Below are 18273 nucleotides of genomic sequence, written 5' to 3' on the forward strand. Positions count from 1 at the left end.
TAATGCCCCTGGTCATCAGACCACACTTGGTACATTGTGTGAGAATGTAAAAGTCATTTTTTTTACCAGGAAATACAACATCATTATCACAGCCCATGGACCAAGAAAATAATTGCAATATTCAAAGCCACCTAAGAGTTTTTGCACAGGGAATTGCTCAAACAACAGACAACAATGTAATTTCTTTAACTGACTTCTGGAAAAAATATAACATCAAAGATGCAATTGAAAATATTCCCATGCCTGGGAAGAAATGATTGCAAGCAATATGCGTGCAGTGTGGAACCCATTTTGCTTCATTGTGCAAATAATTTTGATCGCTTTCCCTCTCAAGTGCAAGCTGTTGTTGAAGAAATAACAGACATCGGAAGACGGCTTTGTTTAGATGAACTGGACACTACAAATGTCATTGATTTGCTTGAATCACACTCAGAAGAAATGACTGAGGGAGACCTTAATTTAGATTAATAGCATGCGTTTGAAGAAGCCGACAATGCTGATGAAGAAGTAGACAATGTGAAAATGAAGGAGTTTACCATCAAAGAATACGAAAAAATATTTCAAATTCTGGAAGCTTTAAAACAACAAGTTATGGATGCTTACCCAAACGTCAACCGAAGCATGCAAGTCCGCCAAGATATGGTTAAAGTTTTCAACTACAAGCACATGTATGAAGACTTAAAGAGAGACAGTTCAGACAAGCCTGCTAAAATATTTTAATAAAATGTAATAGTGCTTTCTTTGCTTAGTTTATAATATGTAAACTTGAATCAGAAATATTTTTATTATCCTTTGGTAATACTGTACAGTATATACATTGATAAACAGATAAAAAAATTGTGCTTAAAAATTTTTATTGCATATTTTCATTGGGGTAGGAACAATTATCATACTTTGTGTTATAAAGAGGATGAGCTGAGAGGTGGCATCTGAAGTTTAACATTGACAAATGTAAAGTACTGCATATGGGTAGCAGTAACCCCAGAGTAACATATCAACTTGGTGGTACTACACTCAGGAGAGTGCCTTCTTTATCGTCACCATACTTCTGCCTTTCATCCCAGTCTTCAGCCCCCCCCCCACTCTACCTATATGCCAACATACACCCCACACTGCAAAATCTAACTACATCCAAATTAAATCGCATTCTCAATATTTTTTTTTTTTTTTTTTTTTAAGCCCTAGCCACTGAAATTTCAGGAAAGTAGGTGGCAGGGCCTGCCAGAGTAAAACATAGAGCTACTGTGTACCTGGTCTGCCTCCACGGGGCTTAGTGTGGGCAATGGTGAGTCCCATTAGGGGCCCAATGACTAAATGAACAACGGTACACAACACTACACCTCCCAAAGTCCACACACTTTTAAATCTCTGTCCTCAACAGTGTACTGTTTCACATGAGAAAGTATATTATGCGGAGATGGGGGAACCCCTGGTGCCGTTAGACATGAACACATTATACACAGGGTAGTGGAGAATGAAAAGGACCTGGGGGTAATTGTGCAGGCAGATATGAAGTTCTCTGAGCAGTACAGACGGGCTGTAAGAGTAGCTCATGGTGTCTTGTCAACGATATACAAAAATATTGCTAGCAGAGATAAGGAGGTGATTGTCCCCTTGTATAAGGCAATGGTCAGGCCACACCTTGAGTACTGTATACAGGAGGCCTCATTTTAAGAAAGATGTAGAGCTGCTGGAACGAGTACAGAGAAGGGCAATTAGATTGGTGAGTGGAATAAAGAGTTGGTGTTACCAAGAAAGGCTTAAGTTCTGCAAATTGCAGCTTCTAGAGACTAGGCACCTGTGAGGTGATCTAAATGAGGTGTATATGGTTTGAGCAAGCTCAATGCTAATGGGATTCTTCCACTTGCTCATATTACTCGCCCGAGGGGACAAATTCAAATTGAGGAAAGATAACTGTACAATATATGTACAGAAATTAGCCTTTAGCCAGTGGGTGGTTGATATTTGAAACAAACTTACATTTGTAGTAGTGGAGGTCAACAACTTAAATAAGCTCAAGGCAGAACTGGACAAATTTTTTTTTTTTTTTTTTTTTGGCTGATGGTACATAAGCTTGCTTTCTTGCATCATATTCCTCTACTAATGCTAATAATAGCTTCAAATAGCATGAATTCATTTAATATGATGGTTTTGCAGGCTTCGTTATTTGTACTAATTGAGGCTTTGCTGTACCTTGTAGGAAATAGCCCTTAATTTCAAATGCTAGAATATTTGTTCTATTTTTCTTCAAGCATTCAGCCTGTTAGGCTTTCATACCCAATTTACTGTATATTTTATATATATATATATACTACTAGATGTATCTTGCGTAACATATGCCATCAGCATCATATGTTATTAAAGGTTATTAATTAAATATCAACACATTTTATTTAATTATTTATAAATTTCATTATAAACAGAATTAAAAATTTCATTCTTCTCAGATAAAACATCTAACAAGTCCACTGATCTAACTCTTGAGAGACCAACATATAGTTACCCGTGACTGAATACAGGTTTCAGAAGGTGGTGGTGGTAGTAGTAGTAGTAGTAGTAGTAGTGGCATGTGATGCAAGAAAGCAAGTGTATGAGCTTATGCAGCATCAGCCAAAAAAAAAAAAATATATATTACAGCATTCCCTCCAAATGCCTGTCCAGTTACTCCTTAAATTTATTCAACCTATCAACTTCCACAACGACAGATGGAAGTTTGTTCCAGCAATTAACCACCCGCTGGCTAAAGGCAAATTTCCACACATCTATTCTACATCTGTCTTTTCTTAATTTGAATTCATGCCCCCTTAGGTTCGTAATCTGAACAAGTGGAAGGATCCCATCAGAATTCAGCATGCTCAACCCATTCAAGGCCTTATATACCTCAATCAGATCACCGCGCAGGTGCCTAGTCTCCAGCCACTGCAATTTGCAGAACTTAAGCCTCTCTTGGTAAGAGGATCCCTTCATTCCCCTCACCAATCTTGTTGCCCTTCTCTGTACACGCTCAAGTAAATCTTTGCATTTGTCAAGAGTTAAACTTCAGTTGCCACTTCTTAGCCCATCTGCCCAAATTATCTAGATCCTGTTGCAGTAGCACACTGCCATTACCGTCATTAACAACCCTGCCAACCTTTGTATCATCTGCAAACTTTGACATTAAGCCTGATATACCTTCATCAACATCACTGATAAATATACAAAACAACAGTGGACCTAACACCGAACCCTCTGGGAATCCACTAATAACATTAGTCCAAGAAGAGCAGCACCCATTGATTACCACCCTCTGTCTTTCCCACTTAACCATCCTTTTATCCATTGTAGCAACTTACCCTTAATACCATTCTGCTCCAATTTGTACAATAGTCTTCCATGTGCAACAGTGTCAAAAGCTTTCCTGAAATCCAAATATATGATATCAAAATTATTTTTTGCATCCAGTTCCTTTGTAACCACATCATAATATCCTATCAAATTTGTCAGACAAGACTTTCCCTTAACAAACCCATGCTGTGTCCGAATTATTGCTGCAGTCTTGTCTAGATGATCCTGCAATGCATCTTTAACCAGTGACTCCATTATTTTACCCGGGACAGAAGTTAAACTAACTGGTCTGTAATTACTCGTGTCACCCTTCGATCCCCCTTTGTGAATTGGGGATACATTTGCACATCTCCAGTCCGTGGGAACCTCCACTGAGTCCAAGGACACTCTCATAATTATGGCTAAGGGTTTGCTCAGTCGCTTTGCCGCCTCCTTTAATAGACCTGGATAGATCCCATCCACCCCAGGTGCTTTTCTTATGTCTAACTTCAACAATTTCTCCTCCACTTTGCTTTCAGTTATTCCAAAATCATTAAGTATCCTGCTACAATTTGATAACCTTCTGCCATTTTCAAACCTTAATAATTCCTCACGTGTGAATGTAGATGCAAAATACTCATTCAGTTTGTTTGCTATCTGAGCAGGGTCATCAACAGTCGAACCATCGATGTCAAATGGACCAATCAGATTCATCCCCTTCCTTTTAGAGTTTATATAAGTAAAGAAATCCTTGCTGTTTTTCTCAGCATCTTTTGCCAAGGATTTCTCGTAATCTGCCTTCGCCTGCCTAACCTCCTTTGTCACCTGATTACAGACTAGCTTATATCTGCCATAGACTTCTGAGTCGCTTGATAATTTATATGCATCCCATGCATTTTTCTGCTCTATTACGAGTCTCATTAGTTCATTAGATAACCATTTAGGCCTAAACCTTGAACAATATTTCTTAATAGGTATGAAACTTTTAGTAGCTTCCACGATTAATTCCTTGAATGCTTCCCACTTAGAATTTACTGTTGGTAACATCGTCAGTTTATCCCACTGTACAGAATTTAAAAACTGTCGGAGACCACTGTACTCACCTTTACGGAAGCAAAAACCCTTTCCTTTACCCCTGATTTTAATTAAATCTTTAAGTAAATCCCACATCAGTACACTGTGATCACTGCCACCTAGTGGTTCCTTTATCTGCAAATTCTTAATACACGAATGATCACTGCTAATAACCAGATCAAGAGTTACTTTCTCTGGTTGCCTCTCGAACATGCTGCTGCAGAAAACAATCATCCAATAAATCCGCAAAAGTCTGACTAGTGTGTGAGTGACCAAGCCACAAGTTCCAGTCAATATCTGGGAAGTTAAAATCCCCCATTATAAGACATTCCGATTTACTAGCCCACTCTATTTCTCTGTACAATTGTTCATTGTACTCATTCGAGTCATTGGGCCTATAACTCACTCCTACTCTTATTTTTGCTTTCGCAGTGCTTATGTCACACCAAACTGACCAAAACAGTGCACTGTTCATCTATATCAAGTGGATGCCCTTCTTTTGATTTTATTGTTTTTCTTAATTAACAGCATAACACCTCCTCCCTTTCTATCCTGTCTATCCTTTCTGTACACATTGTACTCCCCAAATTCCAGTTCAGCATTCCTTATATCTGTGTGATACCACGTCTCTGCTATCCCAACAATATCCGCCTTTGATGTCTTGACCAACACTTCAAATTCATCAAATTTATTTACTACACTTCTAGCATTGGTATACATGCAAGCATACATGCTCCTACTCTTAGTTACCCTAACACATCCCATATACCCACCTATTTCAGGATGACTGCCATCCGTCACTGAAAACCCCAACACCCCACGTTCCAGGTCGCTACTTATTCTAATAGAAGTTGTGCAAGAATCACCTTCACCTCTGCCTATGGCTACTGTTAAACTATTAGTCCTTGTATCCCCCCCAAGCTAGCAGTTTTCTGATCCACCTAACACTGCCTCAATAGCATCAGCAAATATTCTTGGACCGTTTCTATTTAAGTGTATCCCATCCCTACAGAAGCAGTCTCTCCTGTTAACAAGTACAGTCCAGGCTGAAAAAAATTCTACTCCTTGAGCCTTGCACATTCTTTCCAGTGCCGAACTGATCGACAAGGCTCTCATCATATACTCCCTTCTATCGTGTCTGGGCAGAATTGCAGACACTTTCAAATTCAACCCTAATTCTCGGCTTTTGTTCAACAGTGACCTGTACTTGTTAAGTAATTCTGCCGGTCTCCTACTCCTAATATCATTAGTGCCAACGTGTACAACTATATCATCACCTTTTGTGCCCTTCAAAGATGATATCCACTCTACAACATCATCAACCTTTGCCCCTGGCAGACATACCCTGGTCCTGTTCCACCTATCCTTTTTACAAAGCATGTTTCCCTGACAATAGTCACCAACAACTACTAGTTCCTGTGGGACCAGCGCATTCTGCCTTGGGGGTTGCCGCTGTGTTGCGTGATGACCAAGTGCAAGCTCTGGCGTTGATGTGGGCAGCTGAGAGCCTGATGGGCCCCTCAATTTAGATCTTTCGAGGGCATCCACCCTGTCCTTCAAACTCTCATAATAGGCCCATAACAATGCTGAGTTGTCGCCTGATTTCCTTACACTCCTTACATCGCGCGCACACACACACACACAAAAACATCCCCCATGGCAATGTCATGTTCCGTTCCAGAGAGTTCCGCAAACATTTCACAAGTTGCACATTTTTTTAGGCTGTGATGCGTTGGAGAATCGCCCCCCTCAGTTTTCCCCCGAGTCACAGCACTCCTGCAACTTTGTGCCCATTGCTTTGCTGCTCTAGTTTGGGGCATGATACTTTAAATTAATAAAATCAATAAATCAAATTAATTAAATGTCAATACTACGCTATCTAATAGAAACAGTGAAGCGTTATACTCTATAAATTATACGTTAGAGCTACCTAACTACATCAATTAAAAATTTGAATTCCCTACCACTATATACAAAAACAATGGCTGAAAGATTCGAACGAAATAATAGTTTTACGTATATTAAGTATTACGTATATCTACAAAAACTGTTTATCTAAATTAAAATAAAAATAACCAGCGTAACTATAACTATAAGACTACGTATTAAGTACAATACAAAATAACAATTATTAGCATTAGTAGAGGCATATATGATGCAAGAAAGCAAGCTTATTCAGCATCAGCCAAAAAAAAAAAAAAAAAAAAAACCCCACTCCCATTTCACCCCTCCGTTCGTTCGAAATACCTGTCCAGTTGAGCCTGAAATTTGTTTAGGCTATCAACTTCAACAACAAGTGATGGAAATCGGTTCCACCAACCAACCACCCGCTGGCCAAAGGCAAATTTCCGCACATCTATCCGACATCCGTCCTTCCTCAATTTGAATTTATGCCCTCTGAGGTGATTATTCTGAGCAAGATGAAGAATCCCATTGGCATTGAGCATGCTCAAACCATTCAAAGCCTTATACACCTCTATCAGATCACCTCGCCGGTGCCTAGTCTCCAGACTCTGTAATTTGCAAAACTTAAGCCTTTCTTCGTAAGAGCAACCCTTTGTTCCATTCACTAATCTTGTTGCCCTTCTCTGTATCCGTTCCAGCAGCTCTACATCCTTCTTGAAATGAGGCCTCCAGACCTGTATACAGTACTCAAGATGTGGCCTAACCATTGCCTTATACAAGGGAATAATCACCTCCTTATCCCTGCTAGAAAAATTCCTGTATATCACTGACAAGACACCATGAGCTACTCTTGCAGCTAGTCTGCACTGCTCAGAGAACTTCATATCTGCCTGCACAATTACCCCCAGGTCCTTTTCATTCTCCACCACTGTCAGTGTAGTACCGCAGAGTTGATACGTTGCTCTGGGGTTACTTTTTCCCATATGTAGTACTTTACATTTGTCAATGTTAAACTTCATTTGCCACCTCTCAGCCCATCTGTTCAACCTTTCCAGATCCTGTTGCAGCAGCATAGCGTCAGTAGTGTCCTTAACAACCCTGCCAACCTTTGTATCATCTGCAAACTTGGACATTAAACTTGATATCCCATCATCAATATCATTCATAAACACCGAAAACAACAATGGACCCAACACTGAACCCTGAGGAACTTCACTAATAACATTAGTCCACGTTGAGCAGTGTCCATTGATTACCACTCTCTGTTTTCTGCCACTCAACCATCCCCTTATCCATAGCAGCAATTTGCCTCCAATGCCACACTGCTCCAATTTGTGCAGCAGTCTTCCATGTGCAACAGTATCAAAAGCCTTTCTAAGATCCAAATATATAATATCAAAGTTATTCCCTGCATCCAGTTCTTTTGTGACTACATCATAGTATCCAATCAAATTGGTCAAGCAAGACCTGCCCTTAACAAAACCATGCTGCGTCTGAGCTATAACTGAATTCTTGTCTAGATGATCCTGCAGTGCTTCTTTAACCAGTGCCTCCATTAACTTACCTGGAACAGAAGTTAAACTAACAGGTCTATAATTACTTGTGTCAGCCTTTGATCCTCCTTTGTGAATTGGGGTTACATTTGCACATCTCCAGTCTATGGGTACCTCCCCTGAGTCCAAAGAAGCTCTCATAATTATGGCTAGGGGTTTGCTTACTTCCTTTGCTGCCTCCTTTAATATAACTGGATAGATCCCATCCACCCCAGGTGCCTTTTTTATGTTTATCCTCAACAATCTCTCCTCCACTTTCCTCTCAGTTATTACAAAATCATCCAGCTCACTGCCAATGTTTACTTTACCTACATCATTCTCCTTCCTGAATAACTCCTCATGCGTGAATGTAGATGCAAAATACTCGTTTAGATTGTTAGCCACCTGAGCAGGATCCTCAACTGTTGAACCATCAATATCCAGTGGGCCAATCTGATTCATCCCTTTCCTTCTCGAGTTTAAATATGTAAAGTACTCTTTTCTGTTTTTCTTTGCATCCTTTGCCAAGGATTTTTCGTAGTCTGCCTTTGCCTGCCTAATCTCCTTTGTGACTTGGTTACAGACCAACTTATATCTATCATAGGCTTCCATGTCACCCATTAATTTGTATGTATCCCATGCATTTTTCTTCTCTGACACATGCCTCATTAGTTCATCTGACAACCATTTAGGCCTAAACCTTGAACAATATTTCTTAGTTGGTATGTAAAGCCTGGTAGCCTCCACGATTAGTTCCTTGAATGCTTCCCATTTTGAGTTCGCTGTTGGTAACATCATCAGTTGGTCCCACTGTATAGAATTTAAATACTGTCTCAGACCATCATAGTCGCCTTTACGAAAACAAAAACCCTTCCCTTTACCTCTGATGGTAGTTACCTCCTTGAGTAAATCCCACTTCAACACACTGTGATCACTGCCACCTAGTGGTTCATTTATCTGCAGATTCTTAATGCATGAAGAATCACTACTGATAATCAGATCAAGAGTATTGCTCCCTCTTGTTGCCTCACGAACATGCTGATGTAGAAAACAATCATCCAATAAATCCACAAAAGCCCTGCTAGTGTGCGAGTGACCAACCCACAAATTCCAGTCAATATCTGGGAAATTAAAATCCCCCATTATAAGACTCTCTGATTTACTGGCCCACTCTATTTCCCTGTACAATATCTTATTATACTCATCAGAGTCATTAGGCCTATAGCACACTCCTACTCTCAATTTTGATTTCCCTATGCTTATGTCACACCAAACTGACTCGACACTGCCCTGTCCATCGATGTCGACTGGCTTCACTTCCTTGGACCTTATGTGTTTCTTAATTAATAGCATAACCCCTCCTCCCCTCCTGTCCTGTCTATCCTTTCTATACACATTGTATTCCCCAAATTCCAGTTCCGTATTACTTATATCTGTGTGACACCACGTCTCTGATATCCCAACAATATCTGCCTTTGATGTTTTGAGCAATACCTCAAATTCATCAAATTTATTTACCAAACTCCTAGCAGTAGGAGTTTTATGTAAATAAAAAGGCAAACACATAGTTTTTTTCGGAGCCTGCAACTGACAGCTGTAATTTTTAGAGAGAGTCAGCACCCTCCCCAAAGGTATAAGCATATTCTTTCAAAAGTCTGTCCCTGTGACTTGTTGACAGTTATTGAAAATGCCTTCTTTTGAATTTGAAAGGCATATTTGTATCAGATGGAATAAGAGGTATTCACGGTATGAGAACAGTATCTAAGTTCAATCCATCTATTATACGAGCCTCTACGATGTGTCTTGGTAGACGCGTAATTATCAATCTTGTTCCATTGCAGAGTCCCCTTGATGGTATAAGATTCCATAGTAGCATGATTACGGCACCTACTTTCAGTTTTAGCTCGTGAGAAGGCATTCCTGTTGGTATTAAGCTGTTGAGAAATTCTTCAGGGTATGCCAGATGCTCACTTGGTTCATCACTTGCTACAGTATCCACACTTTTGTAAACAGTCACTTCTCCAGGAATATGGTCTAACACTTTGTTGTTCAGTTCCAAATAATCCTCATTTGTAACACTTAGTATTGCTCTGCTTTTGAGTTGCTGAGCTGTAACAGTGTTGAAGTTAATGTCACCATAGAGTTAATCTACTGGGTCTTGTGAGTTTGAAAAACAGGCTGTAGGCAAACTTATAGTTGTACCACTTCTTCCATTGTCTACTTCTAATAGCAAGTCTGAAAATTTCTTCTCGCTTGCTATTGTTTGCATATTACGTGTAAGTTTCAGTACATGGAATTGGATCCATAGCCTATGTTTCTTTATGCAACTGGCAACTGTTAGAGATCTTGAGCCTCATAGTATCACACGTAGGACTTTTTTTTTTTTTTTTTATGAAAACCCCAAACACGAAAGGTATCAAAACCTATAGTACTTAGTACCATGCATGGGTTGAAGGAGAAGTATGGGGGGGGGGGATGCCGGAAACTTTGCCCTAGAGACTAAACATGGGTTTCACCACTTCAAGCAAAGTGGTGGTATTTCACCGGTTGATGAAAGTCATCTACCACCTAGAGGACTTGCCTGAAGTCTCTGTCTTGTTTAATTCTGTCAGACTGCGCAGTCTGACTACTGCTTGAAAGGCGTGAATGTGAGTCATTGGTGCTTCATCACCATCAGTTTTGAATGTAGAAGTGCCTTAACTTCCTCTGTGTTCGGCTTTAAACTGCATGTTGAAGTTACATTCAGAAGCAGAGGAATCTTTAACGTAGAGTGATCAGTTCTGCCTCCTGCTAACAGAGTTGCTGCAATTCCTGTAGACGCAACAGGAGTAGCACTATCTCCTTTGCCTCGTATGGTTTGTAGTATAGTTGAGTAAAGAAATGTTTTTCAGTTCCAGCTGGACCATCTAAAAAAAAAAAAAAAAAAAAGTTATGATTAGTGTTCGACTTATTGTATATGGCATCAAGAATAATGTCAAATGCCATTTTTTGTCCATTGTTTAATTTTTCTGTATTTGCAATTGCTTTGGCTTGTTCTTCCAAAACGTCAAATGATTGCCAATGCAGAGGTGCTGTCATAATTTCAACAGCTGGCAGATGCATTTTTCGAAGGCTCAGACCATAATTTTTCAACATTTCGTTTATTTCTGCAAGAGCATAGAGACGTCCAGTTCCTTCAGAATAATGTCTTATGAAATCTTCACTCACGCCCTGCTTATGTCTTTCCCATAGTTCAGGTACATCTTCAGGTTCTCCAAATCCACATATCACTGCAAACAATAACCGTATATAACTTGGTGTACATGCCTTGATTGCCTTGGAAAGTTTGTCGTGCCATATCCTGTATCCTTTCAGAAGTCTATGTTCTCTGCAAGTTTGCTGAAATGTTTCAGAGTTTTCCACTGAATGTTCGCAAATGCTCAAAACTTGTAACTCTTGTAAGAAGCATGCGTAGATATTAGTGTTCGCTGTCTTGAACACTTACAACAAGCATATGTCTAATAACACCATCTCCACCTCTTTACCTACATTTCCATTTGCCTGATGTCTCAAATACGTGGTACTTTGGTATCTCTGAATAATTTAATAGTGTTGCTTGCACATATGTTCTGTTTTATTCAAACCATGCCTCAAGCATGGTCTTGGTAGACATTGTCCGCTGCGAGGCCTCCTCTTTTCTGCCCTCTTGGAAGATCACTTGGAAGATCAGGTAGGTGCACTGCCAATCTTATAATGGAATGTGACTTCTCCAACGTTGGAAACTCAATTAAATGCCACATTGCTTCAGGTGCACTAACGTACCATCCATCTAATAAAGTCTGAATCTCATCAAAGACCAAACTACCATCGGTACCTTCCCTCTGTAATCGTACAGATGCCACATCGTGATCTTTATAAACGTATTTATAGAGGTACTTTACACTTTTCACAGAGGCACACACTTCCACATTAATGTGGGCATTGAATTTCTTCAACAACCATGGATTATAAGGTCCATCTACTGTCCAACGATATATACTTTCCTACTTTAACAGCAGGTCCCTCTCTTCTCTTATATATCGGATAGCAGTTAACATTCTCTCTTGTGTTGTATCTATGAATTCTTTTGAAAATTCATTACTGCATACACCTTTCATGCACGGAGATTGTGCATTGAGTGCGCCGCAGGGACCACGTAGCATGCACTTTGTGACAAATTCAAACAACCTTGGATTTTTTTTAAGCATAGTACCTCTGCACTTACGACTCTGTCAATGTCATCCTTTGTGTGTATTTTAGAATCTATAGACAGAGTGAGGAGTATGTGCGCATGTGGTAGTCCACGTTTCTGGAACTCTATCACGTAGATGAAGGCTATCACAGTACCAAAAAGATTCTGCTTGAGGAGGTCATCAAGCAGTTCTGCAAGTTTTATTCTGAACACTTGCATAGTTATGTCTGGTCTGTGTTCGGGTCATTGCTTCCCTTCCATTGCATTCACAATCTCAGGCCAGGCAGGATTGTAAGTAAATATAACGAATAGATCACGTCTCTCAAACTTTCGTACAATTGCCATCACATCTTGATAGTTTTGCTGCATGTACCTTGGAAAGTCGAAGGCAAAATTATCATATTCCCTGCTGTCAAGTTTTGATTCTGAGCTCTTGCTTCAACTGTATCCAATAGTCCATGGTACAACAATAGTCCAACATTTCCATGGTACTTGTAGATCTTTCTGATTATGGTGTAGTTTTATCTAGATCCTTCAGTCTTCGCATATGTCTACAATGTATTGCTGGAATAATTTCCCACTGCTATGAATTAGGCTAAAACCAGATCTCAACGCAAGTCTATAGCAAAGAATTGTAACTATGTTACTTTAATACGTTTTGCAATTCTCTCTTCTGCATGTTGTAGTTCTTCGTGCCAACCACCCTCTCTGCACGAGAATAGCAATGGATACACCAGAAGGTCTCCATTCTTGTTTAGCGGTGATATAATTCTCCAGCAGTCACCTGTGGGATATATGCATATGTCTCTATCTGCAGGTGGTTCCCCGTCTTCTCCAAAAAATATTGCAGCAACCGCCATTTTGGATGTAGGTGCATTATATTGTCTCTTATCTAAGCCTGGGTCTTCTGTAAATGGCATGCGCAAATTCATTGTTGGATTGGCCTGGGTTATTTTATGCATTTGTTTATATGACTCAGCAAGTGGGTTAACTTGTTGCAGCATCTCATCCAATGGTTGCATTACTTCGGCCATACACCCTTGGTTTAATTGTTTTTCAAGCTGTTTTGTTGTCGCTTCAGCAGAATTGAAAATATAAAGTTGTCCATATCCTGGCTTATTTGTCTCGTTTGGATATAGCAGTGATACCAAATGGTAAATCTGGCCATGTATTCTAAAACGGTATGGACCGTTTCCAGGCAGTGATTGGGCTCATTGATATGAACGGCATTGCTGAGTTGTACTCTCGTATATGTTCTCTGTAGTTATTTGCTTCACATGTATTCCCATAAGCAGCTCTCATAATAGAGTAGGTGTCTCACACAGTGGGTCAAGTGAAACCTTTCATCATGACAGCATTTAGCATATTTATTTGATGTTAGCATTAGCATTAGTAGAGGCATATGATGCAAGAAAGCAAGCTTATTCAGCATCAGCCAAAAAAAAAAAAAAAAAACAACCACTACTCCCATTTCACCCCTCCATTTATTCGAAATACCTGTCCAGCTGAGCCTTAAATTTGTTTAGGCTATCAACTTCAACAACAAGCGATGGAAGTCTATTCCACAAACCAACTGCCCGCTGGCTAAAGGCAAATTTCCGCACATCTATCCGACATCCGTCCTTCCTCAATTTGAATTTATGCCCTCTCAGGTGATTATTCTGAGCAAGAGGAAGAATCCCATCGGCATTGAGCATGCTCAAGCCATTCAAAGCCTTATACACCTCTATCAGATCACCTCGCCGATGCCTAGTCTCCAGGCTCTGTAATTTGCAAAACTTAAGCCTTTCTTCGTAAGAGCAACCCTTTGTTCCATTCACTAATCTTGTTGCCCTTCTCTGTACTCGTTCCAGCAGCTCTACATCCTTCTTGAAATGAGGCCTCCAGACCTGTATACAGTACTCAAGGTGTGGCCTGACCAATGCCTTATACAAGGGAATGTGTTTAACTCATGTCCCCCAATATCTTGCATTGCAATACTCACAGTTGTAACACATATTTCCTATGTCATGCTCTTCCACATTAACTACAGCTTGTTGATTATTTGCATCTGGCACTTCGATTTGATAAGTCCTACGATGTTTCACCTGTTTTCTAATTTCCAATCTTGCTTCTCTTTCTGTCCATCTTCGTAGTCAGAGTCTCGTAGTCTATCAGATCTCTCCTCTAATGTTTCATCAGCATTTATTCCACGGTTTCTCAAAGTTCTTACACACTGTTCAGCCATTTTTACACTTCATAAAACCTAAATTGATTATGTTAATAAGTTCAGCTTTTTTTCTGAGTAAAGACAGATAAAATAAACGGTCAAAATAGCAGTTATCTTTCAGGCATAGCTTGCCTTTCTTCAGTCGAAAAATGTTAGTACAAAAATTAATAAAGGATGCCCAGTATAGTGGTCATGCGAGGTGAACTGCGTGAACAGGTGCTGGCAACAAACCTAAGCGTTTTATATATATAGATGTATATACAGGGTCATCGAAAATTGGGTTCCGTGATTTCCCTTTAAATTATCTTCGGAAATACTCGATCGATTGCTGTGATCGTAGCAGCAAACAGTGCGGTAACTCACTAAGTTCTATTTAACACCTCAACAATGACTTTGGCTGTGCAGCCACTCAATCTCATTTAACACAGCACTAGCAAATTCAGTACATCTGGGATGGTCTTCAGGTTTGATTTCGGTTTGTTTTGTTTGTTTTATTTTGGTTTTTAGGAGCATTAGCAACTAAGGCCATATTGCTCCGGGATATGCGGTGGTCATTTCCTGACCTTTCCGCATCCTCCGTATTTGGTTGTGACGGGCTCGAACCCCGGTCTAATCAAGAAGCGTGTACTATGCACTGCTGCTCCTTTTCACCTGGCTATGGAGGCGCCGTTTGATTTTGTGTTTGATTTGAATCTTGTATGCATGCAGTCGCATTCGTTTAAGAAGCACATTCTGAATGGAGGTCTTTGGAATGCCAAGCTCCAGGCTGTGATGAGAGATGGATTTCTTTGGACTACGTAAGCAAGACTGTCTCAAGTGCTGCACATTCTCTTCAGACGTTGGTGGTCGGCCTGGAGATTTCTACACTGATTAAACCAACGTATGTTTGTTTAATCAGTTTAAGAGGACTTAGAGGGAAACAAGTATTCTGTGTGTTATCAGACGTTCAGTCAAAAACACTGTTGGATCCAATATCTTTCTATTACAGAAGATTTAGAAGTCTGGTTGGCCTGCCTCCCTAAAATCCACTCATGCACACCATCTCGATGGTAAGCCCTGTGCACTCTACACGTTCGTTGTCACCTAAGTGGCACTTAGGTGACAACGAACGTGTAGAGTGGTTCTCTTCAAGACACCTGGTCGGCATTAAGAGGAAAAGACCAAACTCTCCAGCATACGACAGCATGACGAAACAAATGGCCCTCAGTCCCCAGCGGCTTTCACTCCCCCTCTTACGGCAGCAAGAGGTTCAGAGTGCAAGCAGAGGGTGCGAAGAATCTCTGGGTACGACCAGGCTGCCATGCACGGAAACTGAACTTGGCCTGTTACAATGTAAGATCGCTCATCGGTGAAGACAGGATATTAGAGCTGGAAAAGGAACTAGAAAATGTGAATTGGAATATCATCGGTTTGGCTGACCAGGTGTCTTGAAGAGAACCACTCTACACGTTCACCACTGTACACCAATAGAAACAGTGAAATGAGAGAAGATGGAGTTGGGTTTCTGGTCCATAAAGATTTAAAAAACAACATTTTGGAATTCAAAAGTACCTCACCAAGGGTGTCAAGACTAATACATCACAATCTGGATAATTTTGATCTTCTATACTGTACCAGCAGTATGGGATGGGCTCTTTTTTTATTTCAGAATGATGAAGAATCATGCCATACTCCACAGCCTGTAGCAACTTGATTTGTGCTTTCCTGTCATAAAGTGGTTTGGTGTCTACCAATGAGGATACAGTGTGTAATTAGGGCCAAAGCTGGACACTCTCGTTATTAAATACTGTAACAATGAAAGGTTCCTTGAAACATACAGGTGTCTGGTTACTTTTGGCAATATGGTGTATATATTTCTCACTAACTGCAAAAGTCCAAATGCATCATTTACTTCCCCAGGAGTTACGATCAAAGCTCTCAAAGAATTTACAATCGAAGGTCGGCAACGTTGTTAATGACACTAATGACAGTATCTGCTGCAACAGGATGTAGAAAAGTTGAGTAGATGGGTTGAGGTGGCAACTGAAGTTTAACATTGACAAATGTAGAGTACTGCATATGGGAAGCAGTACTCTACAGTACTCTACTCTACACTAGAGTAATGTATCAACTGTGTGGTACTACACTGACAGAGGTAGAGTGAAAAGGACCTGGGGGTAATTGTGCAGGCAGATATGAAGTTTTCTGAGCAGTGCAGACACTATGGGCTACTCTGCAAGAGTAGCCCATGGTGTCTTGTCAATGATATACAGGAATTTTTTAGCAGGGATAAGGAGGTGATTATCCCCTTGTATAAGGCAATGGTCAGGCCACACCTTGAGTACTGTATACAGGTCTGGAGGCCTCATTTTAAGAAGGATGTAGAGCTGCTGGAAGGAGTACAGAGAAGGGCAACAAGATTAGTGAATGGAACAAAGGGTTTCCCTTACGAAGAAAGGCTTAGGTTTTGCAAATTACAGTGTCTGGAGACTAGGCACCTGCGAGGTGATCAGATTGAGGTGTATAAAGCCTTGAATGGTTTGAGCATGCTCAATGCTGATGGGATTTTTCCTCTTGCCCAGAATAATTGCCTGAGAGGGTATAAATTCAAATTAAGGAAAGACAGTTGTAGGATAGATGTGCAGAAGTTTGCCTTTAGCCAGCGAGTGGATGAGTGAAATGAGAAGGGGGTGTTTTTTTTTTTTTTTTTGGCTGATGCTATATAAGTTTGCTTTCTTGCATCATGTGCCCCATGCTAATGCTAATCATACTCTCCACTACTAGAGAATTCACTCAAACTAATCATAAGACTGCAGGGATCAAGAAAGGTCTGTAATCCCAAATATATTACTGCCACAACCACTATTTTTGTATTCAATCTCTTCTTGTGGCATAACCTAAATAACATTCGCATTGTATATTCTACTTTCTAGATGTCCAGCTGGATTATTTTCATTGCCAAAGGAGCAGAGCAGTTAGTTTATGTAATCTCACTGCACTTCAAACCTTAGAGGATTCCATAATTGACCCGGGCATTCAGGAAGCAACAAGCAGTACAGGGATGCTACAAAAGATGTTCTTTTAAAAAAAGACTTCACAGTTTCTTGCAATCAAGGAAAGCCTTTCAAGAGTTGAAAGAAAGAACATTGACTCTCTTCATGATGCAAGGTAAACAAATTTTTTATTAAAAAGCGGAGGGGCTTTTTTTTTTTACTTCATCAGTGCCCATGAATGATGTAATCATGTGCAGCAGTTTTCAAAAGCTAACATAAAGCTGAAAACCATCATGAAATACCTCAACTTGCAATCTCTTCTGCAAGACATGCAGAAATTTGAGAAGAGCTAATAAAATCATTCTCTCTTTCCCCCATAAAATCCACAAGTGTGGATCTGATACTTTCAGATTCACTTTTGTCTAAAAATAGCTGATACTTCAATGATTTTTGAATTCTTTTAATTTAATCATAATCCACCTTTAATAAAAATGAGGTGCCAGGTAGCCATGCTAGAGAAGAAAAGGAAGTGTCCAGAAAGCTTTTCCTCAGTTCAATTTCCTCTTCACTAATTAAATGCATCGAAAGTATATATTTTCAGATCTTCCAAATCAAATCTTTGCTAAGAAACCGGGTCACCCTTATTATGCTATGTAAAATGGATCTGCAATCATGTATCTTAAACTAGAACTAAAAACATATTACACTGCTGGAATTCAAACCAAGCTGTGCACCATGCATTCCTAGAATTTATTCAATATAAACTGCACAACTAATATTACAGCTATCAGTATATCCTGAGATCGCAAATTTCTATCACAAATGCTCACCAAGAGAACTCTGTACTTTGAAGGAAATAAAACAATACAGTAGCAGTACATAAGCCACAATATGCTTCTCTGGTGCTCTTCCTTGCAATTGTTTTGCTGAACCTAATTTCCTGAGGTCACTGCAAATGCCAATGACATCATCTGTGCCATGCTCTGTTACAAATTATTAAGCCTCCTTCCAACCAAATTAAGTCCAAGTACTTAATCTTTGCAACACACAGGGGCTGTTAATGCCATC

General features: G+C 40.0%; 1 protein-coding gene across 2 annotated transcripts in view; it reads right to left on the reverse strand.

Annotated features, from left to right (window-relative positions):
* LOC150077324 (hsp70-binding protein 1-like) overlaps window positions 1-18273 on the reverse strand; it is a 112869-nt gene that overhangs the window by 33691 nt on the left and 60905 nt on the right. The gene's annotated exons all lie outside the window — the stretch shown is intronic.

This window comes from Mastigoproctus giganteus, chromosome 12 (assembly GCF_048544385.1).
Source record: "Mastigoproctus giganteus isolate SK-2022 chromosome 12, ASM4854438v1, whole genome shotgun sequence".
NCBI lineage: Eukaryota > Metazoa > Arthropoda > Arachnida > Uropygi > Thelyphonidae > Mastigoproctus > Mastigoproctus giganteus.